Source organism: Hyalella azteca, unplaced genomic scaffold, assembly GCF_000764305.2.
Source record: "Hyalella azteca isolate HAZT.00-mixed unplaced genomic scaffold, Hazt_2.0.2 contig6587, whole genome shotgun sequence".
Taxonomy (NCBI): domain Eukaryota; kingdom Metazoa; phylum Arthropoda; class Malacostraca; order Amphipoda; family Hyalellidae; genus Hyalella; species Hyalella azteca.
Genome location: NW_025936745.1, coordinates 1,269,569 through 1,275,264, shown reverse-complemented (window position 1 = coordinate 1,275,264; position 5,696 = coordinate 1,269,569).

The following is a 5,696-nucleotide window of genomic DNA, read 5'->3' as shown; positions in this document are numbered from 1 at the left end:
CACTAGGTAGGAATAGCACTAGCACCAGCACTAGGTAGGAATAGCATTAGCACCAGCGCTAGGTAGGAATAGCACCAGCACTAGGTAGGAATGTCACCAGCAGTAGGTAGGAATAGCAATAGTACCAGCACTAGGTAGGAATAGCACTAGCACCAGCACTAGGTAGGAATAGCACTAGCACCAACACTAGGTAGGAATAGCATTATCACCCATGGCCCTGGAAGGTGACGGGCGCTTCTCGGGAAAGGTCACAAATGAAAGTATCGCTGCTTTCATCTTAGCAAATTAGGTTATTTAATATACATATTAATGCTCCTATAAGCAAAAATATATATTATTATTCAGCAGTAATGTGTATGGATATTATATACCTAAAATATAAACTAAATTCCCATGATTTAATTGAAAAAGAAGCACCGCACTCACCGGTCGTTAAGAGAACCAAGCAACGTACGCTCCCCATGACGTTCTGATTGACACTGCTGCAGTGCTGTCACCCGCTGCGTTTTGAAGTCGCTGCCCGGGTTGCCAACGCGTGTTTTTTTACCCTTTCTCTGCACCAGCCAATTCGAGGAATTATTTAGTTATTTTCCTACACATTGTAGCTTGTTACTTTAATGTAACGTAGCTTGTTACTTTAATGTAACTTCACTTGTTACTTTAATACAACGTCGCTTGTTACTTTAAAGCATGAAGTCGCTGCCCGGGTTGCCAACGCGTGTTTTTTTTGCCCTTTCTCTGCACCAGACAATTCGAAGAATTATTCAGTGATTTTCCTACACATTGTAGCTTGTTACTTTAATGCAACGTAGCTTGTTACTTTAATGCAACGTAGCTCGTTACTTTAATGCAACGTAGCTTGTTACTTTAATGCAACGTAGCTTGTTACTTTAATGCAACGTAGCTTGTTACTTTAATGCAACGTAGCTTGTTACTTTAATGCAACGTAGCTTGTTACTTTAATGCAACGTAGCTTGTTACTTTAATGCAACGTAGCTTGTTACTTTAATGCAACGTAGCTTGTTACTTTAATGCAACGTAGCTTGTTACTTTAATGCAACGTAGCTTGTTACTTTAATGCAACGTAGCTTGTTACTTTAATGCAACGTAGCTTGTTACTTTAATGCAACGTAGCTTGTTACTTTAATGCAACGTAGCTTGTTACTTTAATGCAACGTAGCTTGTTACTTTAATGCAACGTAGCTTGTTACTTTAATGCAACGTAGCTTGTTACTTTAATGCAACGTAGCTTGTTACTTTAATGCAACGTAGCTTGTTACTTTAATGCAACGTAGCTTGTTACTTTAATGCAACGTAGCTTGTTACTTTAATGCAANTCTAGTCTGTTCTTGTTCTTAATCTAGTCTGTTCTTGTTCTTTATCTAGTCTGTTCTTGTTCTTTATCTAGTCTGTTCTTGTTCTTGATCTAGTCTGTTCTTGTTCTTTATCTAGTCTGTTATTGTTCTTTATCTAGTCTGTTCTTGTTCTTTATCTAGTCTGGAGGCTGTTCCACATGACCACATGCGCAGTTTTTTTTACAACATTTCTCATTAACTTCTTGTTTAACTTAACTTAACTTCTCATTAACTTCACTTCTTGTTTGTTTGTTTGTCTGCTACAAACCTTATAATTGATATTTAACAAACTTCTACCTAATGAATTGATCTGAAATTTTGCACACTTGTGTAAAGTTGTAGACAATGCATGAATCAATTGACAGAATAAATAATTTATAAATTATTTTCTTTCATACGAAAAAATATATTAATGTTTTTTTAATATATGAAAATAAAATCAGAAATTCATTGTACGTGTGCAACATGTACTTTCATGAATGTTGAATAGCACCCCATGAATGTTGAATGTCGCTCCATGAATGTTGAATGTCGCCCCATGAATGTTGAATGTCGCTCCATGAATGTTGAATGTCGCTCCATGAATGTTGAATAGCACCCCATGAATGTTGAATGTCGCTCCATGAATGTTGAATAGTGCCCCATGAATGTTGAATGTCGCTCCATGAATGTTGAATAGCACCCCATGAATGTTGAATAGCACCCCATGAATGTTGAATAGCACCCCATGAATGTTGAATAGCACCCCATGAATGTTGAATAGCACCCCATGAATGTTGAATAGCACCCCATGAATGTTGAATAGCACCCCATGAATGTTGAATAGCACCCCATGAATGTTGAATAGCACCCCATGAATGTTGAATAGCACCCCATGAATGTTGAATAGCACCCCATGAATGTTGAATAGCACCCCATGAATGTTGAATAGCACCCCATGAATGTTGAATAGCACCCCATGAATGTTGAATAGCACCCCATGAATGTTGAATAGCACCCCATGAATGTTGAATAGCACCCCATGAATGTTGAATAGCACCCCATGAATGTTGAATAGCACCCCATGAATGTTGAATAGCACCCCATGAATGTTGAATAGCACCCCATGAATGTTGAATAGCACCCCATGAATGTTGAATAGCACCCCATGAATGTTGAATAGCACCCCATGAATGTTGAATAGCACCCCATGAATGTTGAATAGCACCCCATGAATGTTGAATAGCACCCCATGAATGTTGAATAGCACCCCATGAATGTTGAATAGCACCCCATGAATGTTGAATAGCACCCCATGAATGTTGAATAGCACCCCATGAATGTTGAATAGCACCCCATGAATGTTGAATAGCACCCCATGAATGTTGAATAGCACCCCATGAATGTTGAATAGCACCCCATGAATGTTGAATAGCACCCCATGAATGTTGAATAGCACCCCATGAATGTTGAATAGCACCCCATGAATGTTGAATAGCACCCCATGAATGTTGAATAGCACCCCATGAATGTTGAATAGCACCCCATGAATGTTGAATAGCACCCCATGAATGTTGAATAGCACCCCATGAATGTTGAATAGCACCCCATGAATGTTGAATAGCACCCCATGAATGTTGAATAGCACCCCATGAATGTTGAATAGCACCCCATGAATGTTGAATAGCACCCCATGAATGTTGAATAGCACCCCATGAATGTTGAATAGCACCCCATGAATGTTGAATAGCACCCCATGAATGTTGAATAGCACCCCATGAATGTTGAATAGCACCCCATGAATGTTGAATAGCACCCCATGAATGTTGAATAGCACCCCATGAATGTTGAATAGCACCCCATGAATGTTGAATAGCACCCCATGAATGTTGAATAGCACCCCATGAATGTTGAATAGCACCCCATGAATGTTGAATAGCACCCCATGAATGTTGAATAGCACCCCATGAATGTTGAATAGCACCCCATGAATGTTGAATAGCACCCCATGAATGTTGAATAGCACCCCATGAATGTTGAATAGCACCCCATGAATGTTGAATAGCACCCCATGAATGTTGAATAGCACCCCATGAATGTTGAATAGCACCCCATGAATGTTGAATAGCACCCCATGAATGTTGAATAGCACCCCATGAATGTTGAATAGCACCCCATGAATGTTGAATAGCACCCCATGAATGTTGAATAGCACCCCATGAATGTTGAATAGCACCCCATGAATGTTGAATAGCACCCCATGAATGTTGAATAGCACCCCATGAATGTTGAATAGCACCCCATGAATGTTGAATAGCACCCCATGAATGTTGAATAGCACCCCATGAATGTTGAATAGCACCCCATGAATGTTGAATAGCACCCCATGAATGTTGAATAGCACCCCATGAATGTTGAATAGCACCCCATGAATGTTGAATAGCACCCCATGAATGTTGAATAGCACCCCATGAATGTTGAATAGCACCCCATGAATGTTGAATAGCACCCCATGAATGTTGAATAGCACCCCATGAATGTTGAATAGCACCCCATGAATGTTGAATAGCACCCCATGAATGTTGAATAGCACCCCATGAATGTTGAATAGCACCCCATGAATGTTGAATAGCACCCCATGAATGTTGAATANCAGTAATACGGGGAGTAATACGTGCAGTAATACGTGCAGTAATACGGGCAGTAATACTGGTAGTAATACGTGCAGTAATACGTGCAGTAATACGTGCAGTAATACGTGCAGTAATACGTGCAGTAATACGCGCAGTAATACGGGCAGTAATAGGTGCAGTAATAGGTGCAGTAATACGTGCAGTAATACGTGCAGTAATACGGGCAGTAATACGTGCAGTAAGTAATACGGGCAGTAATACGTGCAGTAAGTAATACGGGCAGTAATACGTGCAGTAATATGTGCAGTAATACGTGCAGTAATACGCGCAGTAATACGTGCAGTAATACGCGCAGTAATACGGGCAGTTATACGGGCAGTAATACGTGCAGTAATACGTGCAGTAATACGTGCAGTAATACGGGCAGTAATACGGGCAGTAATACGTGCAGTGTTACGGGCAGCAATACGGGCAGCAATACGGGCAGTAATACGGGCAGTAATACGGGCAGTAATACGGGCAGTAATACGGGCAGTAATACGGGCAGTAATACTGGCAGTAATACGGGCAGTTATACGGGCAGTAATACGTGCAGTAATACGTGCAGTTATACGGGCAGTAATAGTGTTAAGTGGAGGTTTAGGTTAACTTAGTGAAGGTTTAGGTTAACAAGGTAACTTGGTTATTTACGGACGGATCACTTCGAAATTTTATACACGTATGTAAAACAGAGATCTAAGACTTTTTTGTTTATGTGAATTTTTCACAAAAATGAAAGAAAACGTGAAATTCTTAGAAAACGGACAAAAATAGGGGGTACTGTAGAAATCTATCTAGCCCTAGGATTTTCAAGCTACAACATAGAGACACATATCATTCGATGCGTAAAGACCATATCTAATAACTGATCATTATGATTTTTGCAATTTTTCATTTATGTGAGTTAGGGGGCATTTTTCGTAAATTTTCGTACGTTTTCTGTTTCACCCCCGGTCACCCCTCCTTTTTGCAGAATAAAATTCAAACTATAAGGAAATTAGAAAAACGCCTGCGAAATTTTGTAGATATTTTTTCGCAAATTGAATGGTAAATGTCTCATTGTTGTAGCTTCAAAACTGTAGGAGGAAATAGATTTGCCGTGAGAAAGGTTTTCAAACTTTTCAGTAGAGGCGAAAAACCACCGCGCGCTTTGTAAAGGCATGTAACGTAGCCCAGGGACCATATACTTTAAAAACTCGCTAAGTGAACGTAAGTACTTGCGCTCTATTTTCTTGTCTATGATTGGTGGATTTTGCCTGAAAGGCCGGCAATGATTGGCTGATGAACTTACGATCTCTTAACTTTTTTTGAAAGTATGGGACCTGATAAGTAAGCGTTATCTCACTTCAAAGTCAGTCAGCATTGCATAGGACGACTACATCAACACCTTCCCGCATGATAGATGAGTGGTAACTGAGCTGCAGGTCCAGTTATAGCATATTTAATAGTGCCTGGCCGGAATTATCCCCCTTGACTTTTGTGAAGAGACTCCACCTTTCGGGATCTGTCGAGAACGCATAAATCAACGTACAGAGATGGGTCTAGTACCGTTCGATGCGGCAGAAAGTAAGCTTTAGGATGAGAATAAAAACAGGAAAAGCCGAAAATTCGATCTTGCACCCAGACGCTCCCCTTAAAATGCAGTTAATGGAATTATACCCCACTCAGCCTCCCCCACTCAGCCTCCCAC